General features: G+C 39.0%; 1 pseudogene; it reads right to left on the bottom strand.

The window, feature by feature from the left end:
• Positions 1–14,583: 14,583 nt before the first annotated feature.
• LOC113607876 (pre-mRNA-splicing regulator WTAP-like) lies at positions 14,584–15,158 on the bottom strand (annotated as a pseudogene).
• Positions 15,159–21,458: the final 6,300 nt, after the last annotated feature.

The following is a 21,458-nucleotide window of genomic DNA, read 5'->3' as shown; positions in this document are numbered from 1 at the left end:
AAATCGGTGTTGAATTTTGTCAAAAGCTTTCTCTGCATCTATTGAGATGACCATATGGTTTTTCTCCTTCAATTTGTTAATATGGTTTATCACATTGATAGATTTGCATATATTGAAGAATCGTTGCATTCCTGGAATAAACCCCACTTGATCATGGTGTATGATCCTTTTAATGTGCTGTTGGATTCTGTTTGCTAGTATTTTGTTGAGGATTTTTGCATCTATGTTCATCAGTGATATTGGCCTGTAGTTTTCTTTCTTTGTGACATCCTTTTCTGGTTTTGGTATCAAGGTGATGGTGGCCTTGTAGAAGGAATTTGGGAGTGTTCTTCCCTCTGCTATATTTTGGAAGAGTTTGAGAAGGATAGGTGTTAGCTCTTTTCTAAATGTTTGATAGAATTCGCCTGTGAAGCCATCTGGTCCTGGGCTTTTGTTTGTTGGAAGATTTTTAATCACAGTTTCAATTTCAGTGCTTGTGATTGTTCTGTTCATATTTTCTATTTCTTCCTGATTCAGTCTTGGCAGGTTGTGCATTTCTAAGAATTTGTCCATTTCTTCCAGATTGTCCATTTTATTGGCATAGAGTTGCTTGTAGTAATCTCTCATGATCTTTTTTTATTTCTGCCGTGTCAGCTGTTACTTCTCCTTTTTCATTTATAATTCTATTGAGTTGAGTCTTCTCCCTTTTTTTCTTGATGAGTCTGGCTAATGGTTTATCTATTTTGTTTATCTTCTCAAAGAACCAGCTTTTAGTTTTATTGATCTTTGCTATTGTTTCCTTCATTTCTTTTTCATTTATTTCTGATCTGATTTTTATGATTTCTTTCCTTCTGCTAACTTTGGGGTTTTTTTGTTCTTCTTTCTCTAATTGCTTTAGGTGCAAGGTTAGGTTGCTTATTCGAGATGTTTCCTGCTTCTTAAGGTGGGCTTGTATTGCTATAAACTTCCCCCTTAGAACTGCTTTTGCTGCATCCCATAGGTGTTGGGTGGTTGTGTCCCCATTGTCATTTGTTTCTAGGTATTTTTTTATTTCCTCTTTGATTTCTTCAGTGATCACTTCATTATTAAGTAGTGTATTGTTTAGCCTCCATGTGTTTGTATTTTTTACAGATCTTTTCCTGTAATTGATATCTAGTCTCATGGCGTTGTGGTCGGAAAAGATACTTGATACAATTTCAATTTTCTTAAATTTACCAGGGCTTGATTTGTGACCTAAGATATGATCTATCCTGGAGAATGTTCCATGAGCACTTGAGAAAAATGTGTATTCTGTTGTTTTTGGATGGAGTGTCCTATAAATATCAATTAAGTCCATCTTGTTTAATGTATCATTTAAAGCTTGTGTTTCCTTATTTAATTTCATTTTGGATGATCTGTCCATGGGTGAAAGTGGGGTGTTAAAGTCCCCTACTATGAATGTGTTACAGTCTATTTCCCCTTTTATGGCTGTTAGTTTTTGCCTTATGTATTGAGGTGCTCGTATGTTGGGTGCATAAATATTTACAATTGTTCTGTCTTCTTCTTGGATCGATCCCTTGATCGTTATGTAGTGTCCTTCTTTGTCTCTTGTAATACTCTTTATTTTAAAGTCTATTTTGTGTGATATGAGAATTGCTACTCCAGCTTTCTTTTGGTTTCCATTTGCATGGAATATCTTTTTCCATCCCCTTACTTTCAGTCTGTATGTGTCTCTAGGTCTGAAGTGGGTCTCTTGTAGACAGCATATATATGGGTCTTGTTTTTGTATCCATTCAGCCAATCTGTGTCTTTTGGTGGGAGCATTTAGTCCATTTACATTTAAGGTAATTATCGATATGTATGTTCCTATTCCCATTTTCTAAATTGTTTTGGGTTCGTTATTATAGGTCTTTTCCTTCTCTTGTGTTTCTTGTTTAGAGAAGTTCCTTTAGCATTTGTTGTAAAGCTGGTTTGGTGGTGCTGAACTCTCTCAGCCTTTGCTTGTCTGTAAAGGTTTTAATTTCTCCATCAAATCTGAATGAGATCCTTGCTGGGTAGAGTAATCTTGGTTGCAGGTTTTTCTCCTTCATCACTTTCAGTATGTCTTGCCACTCCCTTCTGGCTTGCAGAGTCTCTGCTGAGAGATCAGCTGTTAACCTTATGGGGATTCCCGTGTGTGTTATTTGTTTTTTTTCCCTTGCTGCTTTTAATATGCTTTCTTTGTATTTAATTTTTGACAGTTTGATTAATATGTGTCTTGGCGTATTTTTCCTTGGATTTATCCTGTATGGGAATCTCTGTGCTTCCTGGACTTGATTAACTATTTCCTTTCCCATATTAGGGACGTTTTCAACTATAATCTCTTCACATATTTTCTCAGTCCCTTTCTTTTTCTCTTCTTCTTCTGGAACCCCTATAATTCGAATGTTGGTGTGTTTAATGTTGTCCCAGAGGTCTCTGAGACTGTCCTCAGTTCTTCTCATTCTTTTTTCTTTATTCTTCGCTGCAGTTGTTATTTCCACTATTTTATCTTCCAGGTCACTTATCCGTTCTTCTTCCTCAGTTATTATGCTATTGATCCCATCTAGAGTATTTTTAATTTCATTTATTGTGTTGTTCATCGTTGCTTGTTTCATCTTTATTTCTTCTAGGTTCCGGTTAAATGTTTCTTGCATTTTGTCTATTCTATTTCCAAGATTTTGGATCATCTTCACTATCATTACTCTGAATTCTTTTTGAAGTAGACTGCCTATTTCCTCTTCATTTGTTAGGTCTGGTGTATTTTTATCTTGCTCCTTCATCTGCTGTGTGTTTTTCTGTCTTCTCATTTTGCTTATTTTACTTTGTTTGGGGTCTCCTTTTTGCAGGCTGCAGGTTTGTAGTTCCCGTTGTTTTTGATGTCTGTCTCCAGTGGCTAAGGTTGGTTCAGTGGGTTGTGTAGGCTTCCTGGTGGAGGGGACTAGTGCCTGTGTTGTTGTGGATGAGGCTGGATCTTGTCTTTCTAGTTGCCAGGTCCATGTCTGGTGGTGTGTTTTGGGGTGTCTGTGGACTTATTATGATTTTAGGCAGCCTCTCTGCTAATGGGTGGGGTTGTGTTCCTGTTTTGCTAGTTGTTTGGCATAGGTTGTCCAGCACTGTAGCTTGCTGGTCGTTGAGTGAAGCTGGGTGCTGGTGTTAAGTTGGAGGTCTCTGGGAGAGTTTCGCCGTTTGATATTATTTGGAGCTGGGAGGTCTCTTGTTGACTAGTGTCCTGAAGTTGGCTCTCCCACCTCAGAGGCAGAGCCCTGACTCCTGGCTGGAGCACAAAGAGCCTTTCTTCCACACGGCTCAGAATAAAAGGGAGAAAAAGTAGAGAGAATTAGTAGAAGTAGGAAGAAAAGAAAGAAAGAAAGAAAGGAGGGAAGGAAGGCAGGACGGAAGAAAGAAAGAAAGAAAGAAGAAAAGAAGGAAAGGCAAGAAGGAAAGAAAGGAGGGAGGGACGGAGGGAGGGAGGAAGGTTGGAAGGAAGGAAGGAGGGAAGGAAGGAAAATAGAAAGAAAGAAGATAGAGTAAAATAAAATAAAGTATAATAAGGTTATTGAATTAAAAAATAATTATTTAGAAAAAAAAGGGACGGATAGAACCTTAGGACAAATGGTGGAAGCAAAGGTATACAGACAAAATCTTACACAGTAGCATACAGATACACCCTCACAAAAAGAGGTAAAGGGGAAAAAATCATAAATCTTGCTCTCAAAGGCCACCTCCTCAATTTGGGATGATTCGTTGTCTAAAGGAGGGAAGGAAGGAAAGAAAGAAAGCAAGAAAGAAAGAAAAGAAAGAAGGTAAAGTATAATAAAATTATTAAAATTAATTATTAAGAAAAAATTTAAAAAAAAATGGATAGAACCCTAGGACAAATGGTGGAAGCAAAGCTATACAGACAAGATCTCATGCAGAAGCATACACATACACACTCACAAAAAGCAGAAAAGGGGAAAAAATCATAGATCTTGCTCTTGAAGTCCACCTCCTCGATTGTGGATGATTCGTTGTCTATTCAGGTATTCCACAGATGCAGGGTACATCAAGTTGATTGTGGAGCTTTAATCCGCTGCTTCTGAGGCTGCTGGGAGAGATTTCCCTTTCTCTTCTTTGTTCTCACAGCTCACAGGGGCTCAGCTTTGGACTTGGCCCTGCCTCTGCGTGTAGGTCGCTGGAGGGCGTCTGTTTTTGCTTCAGACAGGACGGGGTTAAAGGAGCCGCTGATTCGGGGGCTTTGGCGCGCTCAGGCCGGGGGCGGGGGGGGGGAGGGAGGGGCACGGCGTGCGGGGCGGGCCTGCGGCGGCAGAGGCCGGCGTGACGTTGCAGGAGCTTGAGGCGCGCCGTGCGTTCTCCCGGGGAAGTTGTCCGTGGATCCCGGGAACTTGGCAGTGGCGGGCTGCACAGGCTCCCAGGAAGGGAGGTGTGGAGAGTGACCTGTCCCCGCACACAGGCCCCTTGGTGGCGGCAGCAGGAGCCTTAGCGTCTCCTGCCCGTCTCTGGGGTCCGTGCTTTTAGCCGCGGCTCGCGCCCGTCTCTGGGGTCCGCGCTTTTAGCCGCGGCTCGCGTCTGTCTCTGGAGCTCCTTTAAGCAGCGTTCTTAAACCCCTCTCCTCGCGCACCAGGAAACAAAGAGGTAAGAAAAAGTCTCTTGCCTCTTCGGCAGGTGCAGACTTTTCCTCGGACTCCCTCCCGGCTAGCAGTGGTGCACTAACCCCTTCAGTCTGTGTTCAAGCCACCAACCCCAGTCCTCTCCCTGCGCTCCGACTGAAGCCGAAGCCCGAGCCTCAACTCCCAGCCCCGCCCGCCCTGGCGGGTGAGCAGACAAGCCTCTCGGGCTGGTGAGTGCCGGTCGGCACCAAACCTCTGTGCGGGAATCTCCCCGCTTTGCCCTCCACACCTCTGTTGCTGTGCTCTTTTCCGCGGCTCTGAAGCTCCCCCCTCCGCCTCCCGCAGTCTCTGCCCGCGAAGGGGCTTCCTAGTGTGTGGAAAGCTTTCCTCCTTCACAGCTCCCTCCCACTGGTGCAGGTGCCGTCCCTATTCTTTTGTCTCTGTTTTTTCTTTTGCCCTACCCAGGTACGTGGGGAGTTTCTTGCCTTTTGGGAGGTCTGAGGTCTTCTGCCAGCATTAAGTAGATGTTCTCTAAGAGTTGTTCCACGTGTAGATGTATTTCTGGTGTATCTGTGGGCAGGAAGGTGATCTCCGCGTCTTACTCTTCCGCCATCTTCCCAGCACCCTAGCATGTGATATATTTAAAAGGGACCAAACCAAAAATCAGGAATTTTGATTTGTAATTCCAGCTGTACCATTCACTGGGTGAGAGGCTTTAATAACTCACTTAACCTCCTTAGACTTTCAACTGCTTAACTCTGAAAAGAGAAGTTTGGAGTAGATTAATATATATGCTTATTTTTAGCTTGAAAATTCTGCAATATCTGAACATATAGTCTTGATTTTAAATTTCAGACACAAGGTGGCACTATTAGCAGTGATTTTCATTTAATCCACAGGTAAAACCAGGGCAATTTTAAGATGTGTATATCCAAAAAAAAAATCGAAATACATCCACACACACACATACCCTGACACACACACATGCTGTCTTTGGTTGATTACCATAACGTAACATCTGGATGAAAGCTGAACAATTCAGTCAACCAACTGCTCGATACTAAGATGATTGATTGATTTTTTTTTTTCATTTTCATGAGAATATTTCAGTGTTGGGTAGGCAATAAAGACATATTTGCAAAAATGTGTGCAAGATGAAGATTGATAATGCTATGATTTCAATATAACTAGGAAATCTTGAACAAGATATATCAATTTTATAGGATGAGAGGGAAGGTGTTGAAACGTGGGCAAATTGCATAACTAAGAGTTTGCTATTAAATTTAAAAGAATACTTGCTAGTATGCAATTTTCAAATAACAGTAAAGACACACGTTTTAGAAAATTGAAAAGGTGTAGCGCACACAGAGATGAGAATTTAAATTCTAATCCAAACCATTTTTTTCTGAGAATTTCCAAACTCTTGCTGCCACTTCCCAAAAAACTCTCCACATGTTTTGAGGACCAAGCAACATTTTGTGGCTAAACCAATATCGTGATTTAATAGAATATTCTAGTAATAAACACATTTTTCCCTAAAAGCTGAATTTGTCCCTTCCTTGTTTGTTATGATGGTTTTCAAATTAATTCTTTCATGGTAAGTTCAAATGCAATTTCTCCTTTTTAGTGTTTTCCCAATCCAAGTAGAATTAGTCTCCCCTTAATAATTTATAAAATTCTTAGAGTCAAAAAATACTGGAGATCTTTGCAATCCCCTAGACCACTCCTTTCATTTTACTGATGAGAAAAATGAACTCCAGAGAGAAAGCAGGAGGGCAAGAAGCACCACATCTGATCTATGATAAAGGCAGAAATATGGTTCTAGTGTTCTTTCTATCGGATGCTGTTGTATGTCTCAGATGATAGACAGCCCTTTCTATCTAGAGTACAAATCTTATCTACCTTCCCAAACTATAAATTCCTTTTAGAAAAAAAAGTCTATTTTATTTCTCTCACACTGTCCAGCATAATATCTGGTAATATGGAGGTGCTCAAGGCATACATTTGAATAAATAAATGATTAAATCTAATGAACAGTTATAATAAACTAACATTCACTTCTTCCATATTTATTTGTGCCCACTGCAAATCTTTACTCCAGATAATTACATATTATAATGTCTTTTCATACCTCTACAAAACCATCTGTGGTGACAAGTGAGAACTTTTAAAACTTGTTTTATTATAAGCTATTCTGAAATTGGTTGTAATCATAAGTTCTTTCCTATTACTCAGTGGATATCACTCAACTGATCTCAATTTAAATTGTTGCAGCTGAACAAGTAATGAATCTATGGCTCACACCATCCTTGGTTCAACAGACATTGGCTCAACAATTCTGAGAAAAGACTGTACCGTTTTTGAGTTATGTGACTTCAGTCAGTGATCTAATCTCCTTCAGTCTCAATTTCTTACCCTGTAGCAGGGATAGTGATAATTATGATCATTTCTGCACAGAGCTGTTTTCCCGAGTAAGTACACAAGTCCCAGGAACATGTGAGTCTGGCACATATGTTATTTGGAAAAAGTTGTAATTCTCTCATTATATTGGAGAAGACACGGGATAAATAAGTATACAAAAATAACTAAGATGAAGTTGCCCTGTTTTCCCAAGTGTTGGTCTAGTGTCGATAATAAGCAAATGCATATGTGATGGCCTCACTGATCTTTGGAAACAAAGTAGGGACACATAAATTGTAATGACCCATATAATTCTAGGTCTCACTCCAACTTATGAATGTAGAACTTTTTCAAAACTAAAGTTTTACCCAAGTATTCGCAGGTATTCTGGGAAGAAGTTTCATGTATGCTCATACATAACCCTCTCATGTTCTTCTGCCCCTCTCTTCTGTGGTATTCTACTTCTGAAGGTCTGTGGGAAGGAGGTTTCAGATGCCCAGGCTAACCTTCCACTGCCCTTGGCTACCAACGTCCAGTACGTCGGGGCAGGTGTCTATGCCGCAGTCAGTGCTGTCCCTTACTGCTTCTCCAGGGCAGAACCCAGTGCTTGGCATGAAGCCGGCGCTTAAAAACATTTATGCAGGGAATGAATAAGAGGTACCAAAGGCTTTCCTGGAAATCTGAACGTAGTGGAGCCACATTGTGGTCAGTGCAGAAGGACGGAGGTTGGCTCTGTTCTCCCTTCACTGTCTCACTTTCAAAACTCTGGCTGGCTTTTGCTACCATGTCAGGGAGAGAGCCCCTTGTGAAAACAGCACCCTCAGCTTCTGCAGGCAAATCTTTTTTCAAAAAGACTGAAGGCAAAGATCCTATTCCTTTCAGTGGGCTTTAGGCCAATGTCTGAGAAAAGCATTGCTATTCTTTCCTTTCACCTTCCATTCTGGAACTGCTGCTTTCTCTCTCCCAACACCACTGGAATTCTCTGTATGTAGAGAAAAAAGAATTTAGTCATATTGCTCTTACTAGTTTAGTAGATATGCCTAGACATATCTAATTTCCTAACTAAATTCAAATGTTCACTGTTTATTCAGATAGATATTTCAGAAGGGAAATCAAAATTTTAAATATATTTAGAAATGAACAGAAATAAGAAAAGTTTATAAAATTATGGAATACAACAATAACTGTACTCAGAGTAAAATGTATAGTTTTATGTGCCTTTTTATATGCTTTAATAAAATTATTACAAATAAACTAAAATTCAACTTGAGAAACTAGGAAACAAACAAAATAAACCAAGAAAGAAAGGGAAAAGTGTTAATAAAGGTAAAAAATTAATATATTTAAAACTAAAATGAAAAGAAGGATAAAAGTAAAATATATTTCTATTTAAAAAAACAGAAAAAGAAGCACTCAGTAAGTCAGACATAGAAAATTTTAAAAAGCAAAAATATACAATATTAGGAATAAAAATTGTGATATATAACTGTAGATACAAGTGAGATTAAACAAAATTATAAGAGAATTTTATTTCTATAACTATGCAAATGAATTTGAAGTATATAAAATGGATGATTCTCTAGCAAAACATAAATTATTGAAATTGGCCCAATTACATAAAACATAAATACCAAGAGCGTTATATTTAAAAAATACAGGGCTGTAAAAGTAGTTTTAAAAAATCCACAAGGCTATTTTTAACTTTAAAGTGGAGATGCCTATTTTACTGTGACAGCACATAGTGGTCATCAGCAACACATTTAGATGTAGGTATATTAATAAGCAAATTTAAACATAAAACACTTTTCTGTGGCCAAACACCATACATAAAGTTAAGGGACAATGACATGCTATGGAGAAAATGGAGCACATATAATAGACATAGGACTTTACCACATGTATTTTCTACAAATAAATTTTTTAGAAAGGTAAACAGCCAAATAGAAAACTGGATAGCATATATGAACCAGTAATTCAAAAAAGGAAAAATAAAATGAAATACACATGACATGAAAAGATCCTTAAACTCATAAAATTCAGGGAAATACATGCATATTTTGTCCATAAAATTTAAAATGTTGATAATATCAGTGTTGACAGGGATCTGGGAAAAGGTCATCATCAGATGGTATTAGTGAAAAGTATAGATTGGTAAGAATATTTTGGAGGATACTTTGAAGCCTCGATTGAAATTTGAAACGTCATCCCCATTCTTAGGAATTTACCACAATGATATTTTGGGCTTAAAAATATATACTGGTAAGAGAGTCATTGCAGCATTATGGTAATGTTGAAAACAGTGGGAAACTTAAATGCCAATCAATTGACAAATGGCAATGGGTGCATGTATATGCACTAAACTCAAAAGATATATATTATGTTTTGTCATGAAAAAAATCAAGGTGGTATATGACAAAATTCCCTTTAAAAGTATATACATATGTGTGTGAAATTTTGTCTATATAACACACATAGGCTAATATATGTGTAAATCATCAAAGCTGCAAATTTATGTATCAAACTGCTAACAATAATTATTTCTGAAGGTTGTGATAGGAGAGATGGGTAGAGGGGGACGGATTTTTCACTTTGGACTTTATATATTTCCAGAAAAAGTGATGGAATAGCACGTGGTTTTTAAAATACTTCTCTGTCGTGATTTTCTACAGTTTTCAAATTAGATGAAATATTTTCAAAACAAGTCATGGAGCTTAAGTGTTATAATAAGGAGATGAGACCCAAGCTGTGAGGGTCAGTTAGAGGAGATGCAATAAATACAGTCTGTTCCAGGGAGAAGTATGTCTTCAAGTAGAACTCTGGATATTGTGTTTCTTATGAGGCAATACAAGTCTCCTCCTTTAAATATTGTCCTGGTAGGGCTTAAGCTTCATTTGGAAACTTCACCTCTTTTAAGGTTCATTTCCCTATTGTCCAATTCACCTCTGTGTCATTCCCACGTATAAACTTGTTGCCTTTGTATGATGCATGAGGAGACCTTGTCTAATATGTTGTCTTTCACACTATGAGTTGTGACATATTCCTGGGTTGTAGAATCAGTGTAGTGGGTCTTGTCCAGCATGTCTTAGAAAATAAAACTAGGATGGAACAGAGAGTATCATGTATAATAAGATGCCTTATTATTTCATGGAACCTTGGCTTTAGGTGTGTGTATATGTGTGGTAGATTGAGATGTAAAATGTATTTCTCATTGTGAGTCAATGACAAAATGCTTAAAAGCCACTGGTCTAAACACAAGTCTGGAAATAACCAATAGTATCATCTTGTGGATGCCTCTGCAGCTCCTGTGATCTGTCAGTTTCTTTGAGAGATGTCCAAGTCAGGACTTCATGCCAGCAAATAGCAAATTTCATTATTTAGATTTCTACCATTATAGCTAAGTGATTTCAGATATTGAAGGCTTTCCTTCTTTTTTCCATCTTGTGATGACTACTTTAAAACTGCATAGATTTTTTGAAAGGACTTACACTTTGATGTTGTGCCTGTCAAAATAAGGTATATGACAGTGTGTTAGGTAGTCCTCAAAACCATGGAAAAAACAAATTTTAAGTAAAACAAGCATAGTCACATTATGAAAGACTACAAAGGTCATATGGATTTGTAAGATAATATACAAGACTTCAAAGTTCTTTCTCTCCTGCAGTAATCACTGTGGGTGATCTGCCCTGAAATCCCAAGGGCACCCATTCAACTCTCCTGCCCTCAAGAACACTTCAGTGGAAAAGCCTGCTGTAAGCCACTGTGAGCCAGACTCATAATTAGCAAGTGACACCACTGCAGAAATTCATCGACACTTAATTGAGAAAGGAAAGAGGTCATGGAATAAGAGTTGTGAAGGTAGTAACTTCTGGCTACACTGGGCAATTTTGTTTTCAAGGAACAGAGATTCACTCAGATCATCTCAATTACTAGAGATTTATTATAGAGATAAACAGAATTAACAATAAAAATAATAACAACAGCTACAGGAATATCATGGGGAAACAAGAATAGCCTTGTACCTTAAAATGGAGCCTCACTGCCACTTAAACTGTCATTTTGGATCCAGGAAGCAAGTGATCAGGTATTTATTGTGGCTTCTACAGAAAAGGTGACAAAGTTCTGTGTCTCTGCTTCTCTGAGCTGCCAGCCAACTACCTGATCTCAGGTTGTATTTTTTTGGTTTGTGCTTTGTTGTGTCTTCTTTACCAAGTGTATATCATAGTATCTACTGTTTCTGTCTCTGCTGCCTGCCTATTTCTAACAATGACTGACTTTCTGCCTGCTCAGTTCATATTCCCAGAGAGAATTTCTGAGTGGTCTAGCTAATAAGGATACTTCCTGCCACCAGCTGAACATGTACAGACTCTGGAGCCAGATAGCCTGTTTCAAAGCCCAGCTTTACTGAGTACTGGACATTTGACCTTGGGCAACTGATTTAAATTTCTGTTCCTCAGCTTCCTTACCTATATAATGGTGTCTATCCCATAGAATGGTTGAAGAGTCGATGTGTGATAAGTACTTTTAGCTCTCATTAAGTACTGGTACTCAAGTAGAGATTTTGCAGCAATGTTTCTCAGTTCTTGAGATAACCTATAGGAATGGCCAGTATGCTGGGGCCACAATATACAGACATGATTTCCTAACTTCATATGAATAAGTATCTACTGTACGCCAAGCCCAGCAATGATGCTTTCATGCTTGTAGGGAAACACAATGAAGAAAAGCGGTGTGGGGGGGGACATGGGTACTTGAGCAATGGCAGTGATAGAATCTCATTGAGGGTATAGCACTTGAGCTGTGACCCAGGTGACAGAGGAACTTGTATCAGACAGTTCTCTCTGCCAAGTTTTGTTCATCTCTCCGGTTGGCCTTCTTAGACAAGTCTAAGATCATCCTACCCTAGCTCTCTCTTGTGTGCCTAAGGCTGCTTCATGGAAACTCGCATTCTTTGCACTGATGTGGCCCAGGCCAACCACAGTGCAGCACAACTCTTCTGTGCTTTACTGCCGAAGCAGCAAGCCAGACCACCCCTTGCTGCGTCATGATTCACCCAGAAGTCAGATGCCGGTGATATGCACACTACACTCCCAAAGGCCTCCACAGTTGTCATTTTGCTTATTTGTTTTGAATGTGTTATAGTAGAGGAAAGATGGATGGCTAGATTTTCACAAGCCCTGCCAATTAGTAGGGATTCACGTTTTTCTTTCCCATTAATAACAGCTGTTGATTACTATTTTGAACAGCACAGTGAGTGAGCCTCACTAGCAAATTCATAAATACATCTGTCTCCAATCTTTAAAATTAAGAGCCACAAAACTGACTTGGCAAAGTAGAGGGGTCTGTTTCACTACTTGTTAATCCTTTCAGCCATAAATTGGTATGAATCAATTCTATATATTATTACTTATGAAGGTGAAGGAAATAAAAACAGGGGAACCGAGAAGAGGACTAATATTGAGGGCCTTCTATGTAATTTTTTTATATGTATTAGATCTAATTCTCAAAACTATTCAATGAGATGCATATTATTACCCCCACTTTTACAGAGGAAGATAGAGGTATTTATACATGGAGATATACAACTGTAAGATGGTCAGATATGTTTTCCTCTCTATGAAGAATTAAGGACCAGTCTTGCTAATCGGATAACTGATCACATTATAACTCCTTTCAAGGCAAACAAGAGTCTGTTCTTGGTAGCGTGGGTGGAGGGAGGGCACATTCCTTTGTATGCTTGTCTTTTCCCTTTCATCTTTTAATTTAATTTTTTTAAACCAATCCTTCAACTTGGAAAGAAAAAAAAATTCCCTTCCTGTTGAAATAAATAACAAATCTGGGGTTTTAGCTACCTGATGTTCTTTGAAATGTCAATTTCAAGGGAGAAAATTAGTGTTGGAGAGCCTGGGACTAAATTTCAGCTGTGCCTTTCTAAATTGTGCATGCAAATGGACAATTAGACCTGCGATGGGTAATTGCATGCCTAAGTGAACCCTTCCACAAATAGTTTAGAAGCTGATTTTGAAGGTTGAATTTGTAGCAGTCCTTATAAATTTCCTCTCCTGTTGGAAAAACCTATGGAAGCTCATCCTTAACTATAATAAGGGAACACCTCTCTATTCCAGACACTTCCCAGCAAAAAAAAAAAAAAAAAAAAAAGTCATTTGAGGAGGTGAGAATAGAGTCATTAGTATTAGTAAGCCATTTATCCATCCAGAAATAATACTGTTAGTATTTTATCCTTATCTTTCTCAACTTATTAATATATTTCTAAAATAGTCATATATTTAATACTGTAATATACTTTTTCACATTTAATAATGTATTCTATAATGCCTATTCTTCCATAATCTTTTTATCACCTTCATGTTTTTCCATTTTAACATATCACAATGTGTGGAACTGGCATTCAAGTATTTCATGTTAGGTTATTTCTTAACTTACTGTATTATAAAATACATTATTATAAAAATGCAGTGGTAAACATTAAGGCCTATTGTTTTTTACATAATTCACTAATTATTTCTTCAAATCACTTCCCCCTCATGCAATTCTGAATAGTATCATTCTTTTTGACTCTTGTCATAATAGGTGGAAACTAACTCTTTTTTCCTTATTGTTTTCATTCATATTTTATTTTTTTTATTATTATTTTTTTTGCCTGTTGAATGGAATGGGTATTTAATAAATTGCACTACTGAAAAAAAATAACACAGTGAGTCTCATCACAGCTAATATCCTTATACAATCTAGTTGTGAAATGAATGTTTATAATGCTTCAAACAGTTTAGACCTGAAGTTTGATACCACACCTTCATTATTTGTACATTCCTCAATAAGATTATCTACAGTATTAGCAACCATTCAAAGAACAAACCATTGAGTAAAACCACATTGATTTAAGGCTCAATCAAGTAATATGGAGCCCCAAACTAAATGGTTAAATATATGAACTACTTGTACTGACATCTATTATTTGATTCTCTCATGACTATTAAGTTGGTTCTTAGCAAATAAACCCTTTAAAGGCAAAATTCACCTCATTTGAGTTTGACCCAGAAGTTCAACAACAATCATGAAGTCCACAGTCTTATTGGCAAAACTGATATATACAGTGTCTCTAAGTCACTATGCTCAAGGTTAAGAGCGATGCATATTCCATCTTTACATTTACTGGAATTTTACATGTTCAGTTCATGATTTTAAATCTCTAGGTTTTCATTCCTCCAAACTGTCTGAAGACACATTGTGCCACAGACTTAAGACTTCTGTTTCTCCCTCTATTTTCTTCAAACAGAAACACTTCTCAAGTGTCTACATGTCCCAGAAGGGGAATTTTTCGGAGGTGGCCGCTTCTTCGGAATAGTCTGACGCCATCAGGCCTCTGAAGCAAGGGGAGGGGGAAGAGAAAAAAGCTGAAACACAAGGTTCATCTGGTAAGTTTTACATTAACCATTACAAGCTGGATAGTATAAGAATGTGGCTTTTTGGCTCAAAAAGTCTGAGTCTTGGTGTGGAAACGAGTACTTGGCTGTCCCACCACAGCTTTCTTGTAGTGGGACTGTCAGGGAAGTCTTGACTGGGGAGTATGATTTGTTCACCTATCAGGCGTAAACTTCCAGGCCCTCAGTTCATTTTGGGCTTGTTCCAGTTTGCCTTTAGTCTGTTCCAGTTCACCTTTCGTTTTTAGGAAAAACAAGTTGATCGCTGGGTCTGCCATTGTTGATCTCAGTTGGGCAACGCTAGGCACTAGACTTGCTTGAGGTACTGGATTTGAGAAGTACACTCTTGCAGCTCTTGCTCCTTGGTTGCTAGTCGCATTACAAGAATGTTTTCCCTGCGTGCAGACTCTTGCTGTTGCTGCTTTCGTTTTTCTTCAGATTCCCTTAAGCCAGTTACATCATTAGAGTTAAGATCTGTGTACCTGCCCTCCAGAGCTTGCACATATGCTTCATATTGTTTCCACCTGAGAATTAATTCATCTCGTGCCATACTTTGGAGTCTGTTTCACTCAGTCGAACCTTTTTAGGAAGAGGTTCCTCGTTGGTCATCTTGAATCCTCTCCTGACGGAGGCCGCGCCGACCCCGCCCAGTCACATAGGCTGACCCCGCGCTACCCGCTCGCTGCCCGGGCCGCCCGACCCCGCTGCCGCCGGCCCCCGCGCTCCTCCTCCCGCCACAGCCCCGGCCCTCCCCTTTATTTGCAGGTCTCGCTGCCACAAAATGGCACTGAGGGAGGATCATTCACATTTTAGGTTGTGGTCAACAGCTTGCAAAGGCCAGTCTTTCTTCCCCAGCTCAGCACTTACATGAATGATCTTCCTGTCCTTTAAAGGGCGCTTTCCCTCTTTTTTCCAGCAAGATCCATTAACTCCCTGTAAAATTACTATGCCATGGAACACAGTAGAAAATACTAATCTTCCTTATTCTCTGCCAAGTAAAGCAGTGTGATATAACATACATTCAATAATTTATTTAATTATGTATGCTTTCTTTCATATCTACTTAAATCACAAAACATGAATTAAATTTCCTTGGAGATTCAGGAAAAATCAAGAAGTAGTAGTCTTTGAATAAGGTATCTTCCTAACTTCGTACCTTCCTTTCTCCCTTCCTCCCTTCCTTCCTCCCTCCCTCCCTCCCTTCCTTCCTTCCATCCATATCCTTCATTATAGATATTCATATATCCTCTCAAGTAGGATACATGCTTCAATATACTCAGTGAAATAACTACACATGTTTAGTTTATAGCAGTTTTAATGTCAGTGATGAAAATTGTAATAGTAATTCAATTTCACAAAGAGCTGTGGTCATAGGCTACATGATATGAGTGTCACAGGAAGGTCTCTTGATGCACATGGGCTTAAAAAAATATGGATGCAAAGAGTTAATATCCCACATGTTTAGAAACAAGACTAATCTATCCACTTTGAAAGATATTTAACCTGGCTGAAATGTATTAGCATATGAAAAAATTAAAATTGAAAAAAATTTAAGACAACAGTCTTAACACTGGATAAACACAACTATTTTATGAGAATTCCAGGGAAAAAGAAATGGCCTATTATGATCATTTGGGTGGAAGCAGCAGAAATCAAAGCTCATCAACTCTGGAATTTTAAATGAAAATGATTGTTTCATGATACGATAACCCTGTCCATATATATTAATGTTTTATAGACCACCAGAGGATTATGTGCTTTGAAAAACTATATTGATAGTGAATTAATTTACCTCAATGATGGAAAATTAATGAGTATTGGCAAGACACTGCTTAAATTGAGTTATCCTATTACATAAAGTACTATATAAATGTTTTGTCAGGTTGTTGGGTGGCTTATTTGTTTTGTTTTGATTTTTAACCTTTCAAGAGTTTTACATTTACCATGGGAATATCTCATTTAACTAATGGCATATAAATATATACCTTAAAAACTAACTGCTACTGATTTTGAACAAATATATTTGAAAATTGTACCTCTCAGATTGTTGTATAAAATTCATTTAATTCTTCATGCCATTATTTATTTTTTATTTTTTACAATCACTTTTAATGAGCATTTTCTATGCAGAGGAGAAGTATGTTACAAAGTATACCATGTTCTTTAAATATAAGTAATAAGTATCCCATATCACTCTCTCTTTCTGAATTACCACTCTCGAGCTATACCAGAGTTCTTTCAGTTCTTAACTTGTGCCAAGTTCACTCACACTTCAGGAACTTTTACCCACCCTTCCTTCTGCCACCATTCTTTACTAAACTATCTTTTTTTTTTCTTTTTAATTTTTTTTTTTTTTTTTTTTTTTGTGGTACGCGGGCCTCTCACTGTTGTGGCCTCTCCCGTTGCGGAGCACAGGCTCCGGACGCACAGGCTCGGCAGCCATGGGTCACGGACCCAGCTGCTCCACAGCATGTGGGATCTTCCCGGACCGGGGCACGAACCCGTGTCCCCTGCATCGGCAGGCGGATTCTCAACCACTGCGCCACCAGCGAAGCCCTACTAAACTATTTTTTTAATTCATTATTTTTCCAGAAGACCCTGTGTCCTAGTCTAAGTTTGGTTTTCCACTTGTGAACTTCCATAAGTGCTGTATCTTCTGTACTATACAATTTAGCATTCTGTATTACTCGCTGCTCAACTGTGAGATTCCTGAAAACAAGGGTATTATCTCTCGTTTGTCCTTGCATCTTCAGTCTCAAGAAGTGTCTGCCAGAAAGAAAGGAATAAATAAATATTTAATGGATAGTCAGATTGATGAATGGATGGATAGGTGAAACAGTTATATGAGAAAACAGGGCACATTTGGGAATTCTTAGGGAGCAGTGAAAAAAATGTTGTAAGCACAGTCGATTCTCATCATTTGCAGTGTTTTTGTTTTGAGAAGTTGCCGCCACACTGAATTAGTGAATACAGAATCATTGCTCCTAGGAGAGACATAAGGATAGGTTCCTATGAGCATCTGGTCACCACATTTTTGTCCACTGATCAATATGTAACTTTATATTATGTGTGTCTCTGTTTAAAGACCTTATTAAGCGTATATTGTTGATTTATTAACATCAAGCTCATGGCTAACAACACTATAACTAATGCCTGAGTGAAACTTACCTACAACATGTATTTTCTCCATAAGGCACATAACAGCCTTCTTGCACTTAGGAACACTAAAGAACACTTCAGCACTATGCTTGGGAGCCATTTTAAACAGCAAGATCACCAAAAAAAGCACAACAATGCAAAAAATGTGACACTAAATAGCCTGCAAAATAATCACTTTTTTCCAATATGAGAGCTGAAACAGGAAAGTAAAGGATTGCCTTATTCCACCTTGGCTGGCAACATGTGCGTCAGGCAATGCAATTTTTTGTTGTCCTGCACATGTGCATGTCCCTGAATGCCTGTGAAAGTGCTATGAGTATTGGTTTTGAAGTTACAAATTAATTTGAAAATGTGGAATATGCAAATAATGAAGCTTGACTGTGTTTGGTGCTAGTGAAAAAATATGGCTTCTGTTATCCAAGAAGATGGGAAACAATCAAATAACTATAAGACAAAGCAAACATAAAGATGCACAAAGAAAGTGTTCAAGGAGTTTGGAATAAGTGGGCATAACTGTAATCAGATGAGACTTCATAGTGAAAGTGGCCTTTAATCTATACATAGAAGGATAAGTAGAATTTTAAAAGAAGGATATAAAGTAAAGAAAAATCTGGATGAAAAGACATGGCTTTGGGAAATGAATGAATGTTCGATAATGCTTAGAAAAGCCAGTTAAAAAAATGATTGTAATAGGCCATCAGGTGGATAGACTAAACCAATAATAGTAAGTGTAAAAAATGCTAAGATAGAGATGAAAGTAAAATAGCAACAGAATGAGCTAATGAAATGGATCTAGGAATGTTATCCACGATTGTATCAGTTTTCTACTGCTGCACAACAAATTACCACAGATTGAGCAATTTAAAAACAGCATACATTTATTATCCCACAGTTTCCATGGGTCAGGAGCCCAGGCAGAGATTGAGGCTGAGTCCTTGGGCCAGGATCTCACAAGGCTGCAAACAAGGTTTGGCTGGGTTGCATTCCTCTCTGGAGCTCAGAGTTCCCTTCCAAGATCATGTGGCTGTTGGCAACTTCAGCTGCTTGAGTTTGTAGGACTGAGGACCCCATTTTCTTGCTTGCTGTCAGCCTGGGGCTGCGCTCAGTCCCAACATCCGGGCCACACACCTCAAGGGAAGCTCACTTCTTCAAGTCAAACAGGACGATCTCTCTTGTTCTAAATTTATCCCTTCATACAAGGCCTAAATTCTCTATTACACAGTTCACCTGATTAGGTCAGGCCCACCCAGGATAATCTCCTTTTGATGAACTCAAATGACTGTAATTACATCTGCAAAATCCCTTCACTTTTGCCATATAATGTAACCTAATCACAAAAGAGATATCCCATCATAATCACAAGTCCCATCCACACTCAGGGGAAGAGAATTATATAGGGTACAGGACTCCTGGGGGCAAACTTATAATGCTGCCAAGCATAAGGGTACATTGAGTTCATGCATGTATGATCCCTCCTCCATTTTTTTAAATTACTATTACTAGTCAATCACAACTTGCCCAGATCTAGCAGTTCCTTTTTTTTTTTTTTTTTTTTTTTTTGCGGTACGTGGGCCTCCCACTGTTGTGGCCTCTCCCGTTGCGGAGCACAGGCTCCGGACGTGCAGGCTCAGCGGCCATGGCTCACGGGCCCAGCCGCTCCGCGGCATGTGGGATCTTCCCGGACCGGGGCACGAACCCACGTCCCCTGCATCGGCAGGCGGACTCTCAACCACTGCGCCACCAGGGAAGCCGTAGCAGTTCCATCTTTGAACTTACTAAAACAGGGGAATCCCAAAGAAGAAACTTTGTGTCCCTGGGTTCAAACTTGGTTGAAGCTCAGTTTGGGATCTCAGTTAGGACCAAAGTGATCTGCGTAAGAAAGAGAGAGAAGGCCCTAAGGAGAGGTCCAAGGGCAGGGAGAGGAAGAAAACATTTCTGCAGTGCTGTGAGCAGGGGCAAGATCGAGAGGTATGCCCAGAGACAGAGAGAAAGGGAACACGTGAGACAGCCATGGAGGATGAGAAGCTTTGGAAGAGTTGGCATGTTGAAAGGAGATTTTCAAAGCTGCTTGGATTTTGTGTTTCAAAAAGTAGCTACTCCTAGGGCTTCCCTGGTGGCACAATGGTTGACAGTCCGCCTGCCGATGCAGGGGACACGGGTTTGTGCCCCAGTCCAGGAAGATCCCACATGCCGCGGAGCGGCTGGGCCCGTGAGCCATGGCCGCTGAGCCTGCGCGTCCGGAGCCTGTGCTCCGCAACGGGAGAGGCCACAACAGTGAGAGGCCCACGTACCGCAAAAAAAAAAAAAAAAAAGTAGTTACTCCTGCTTCTCTGCCTCCCAGTGCCTTCAGTAAAATTTTGCTCTGTTTGTCCTTGTTTTAGAATTGGACTAATGTCCAGGGTTTATTTGTTGTTATTTTGCTTTGATTTTTGAGAAAATGTCTAAAATTTGCTAAAAGTTTCACACTGTAAAAGATATATTATGACAGGCTAAGAGGCTGTACACTATGTATAAAATAGATCACTAATAAGAACCTGCTGTATAGCACAGGAAACTTCATTTCACTGTACAGTAGAAACTAACACAACATTGTAAAACAGCTATACCCCAGTTAAAAAAAAAGAAGAAAAAGAGGTTGTTGGATACCCCGTGCTCTCTCTCTCTCTCTCTCTCACTTTCTCTCATCTTCCTCTTCTTGCTGCCCAGGAACCACTCCTTCAGGCTTTCTTTCTCTTTTTAATGTATATCTGAATCTGATTAGGATAGTTCTCCCAGCTAAGATCTTCCAGTGGTTTCTTACAGCACACAGAATGAAATCCAAACTCTTGCTTTGGATTAGAAACACCTGGATTCTGAAGAGTGGTATTTGGCCACCAATTTGACATTATCTGGTACTATCCTCCCTTCTCTGTTCACTCTGCTCGACCTCTCCCTGTTTCTTGAACATGCCAAACTTATTCCTGCTCTATCAGCTCCATACTAGTTTCTTCTGCATGGCTAACTTCATCATGTAGTTCAGATCACAGATTAAATATGATCTCCCCAGAGAGGCCTTTCTTAAAATCCCTATCTAACAGAGCCAACTTTCTATTAAAGCATTCTATTTTAATCGTCTAACTAGAACTTATCACCATCCGATATTGTCTTATTTATTTGTTTATTATCTGTCTTCTGTCCTCTCACTCCTGCCCTGGGACAGGCCATGGGTTCTGCAAGGTCAGGCAGTGTCTCCACTGATATCCAGTCTATCGCCAGTAATTAGAATGTGCCTGACACATAGCAGATGCTTTATAATTACTTGTTACTAAATGAATTCATAAGAGATTAGAATGTATTGGGGGTTATCTGTCAACATTTAACACAGTGCATTCGGGAAATAATTAGAGAAAGTTGAGTCCAATTGACACTTGGTAAAGAGAAAATAGCACTGGGCTGATCTTTGAGATATGGGGCTTTTAATCTTGTGTCTGCCACTAACTTGCTGTTTGATCTTGGACAAGGACAAGGGAGGCCTTTCAGAATTGGAGTAAAAAAGACAAGAATACTTATGGAAATTTCTGTATACCAAATCTGTTATATATTAGTAACACACTTTTATGGATGAGGAAACTGAGGCTTTGTGAGATGAAATAATCTGTGATCAGTATGTGGTAGAGCTAGGATTTGCAATCACCTGTGTTTGGAGTAAGTTCTCTTCCAGCTCTGATATTCGGGAATCTTGAAACTCCATTCTTTTCTACTTCCTCTATAGGACGACTTCCTCCTAATCAAGCGTCTATCATTTCTTTTTTATCCTGAACAGCTTTTCTAATTTGTAGAATGGAGGAAATAAAAATGCACACTGAGTGGAGACTGCATACAAGGGCTTTGG

Source organism: Aethalodelphis obliquidens, unplaced genomic scaffold, assembly GCF_003676395.1.
Source record: "Aethalodelphis obliquidens isolate GAN/ISIS:26980383/991018 unplaced genomic scaffold, ASM367639v1 scaffold50, whole genome shotgun sequence".
Classification (NCBI taxonomy): domain Eukaryota; kingdom Metazoa; phylum Chordata; class Mammalia; order Artiodactyla; family Delphinidae; genus Aethalodelphis; species Aethalodelphis obliquidens.
Note: the sequence above shows the minus strand (reverse complement) of the source record. Positions and strands in the feature narration are given on the sequence as shown.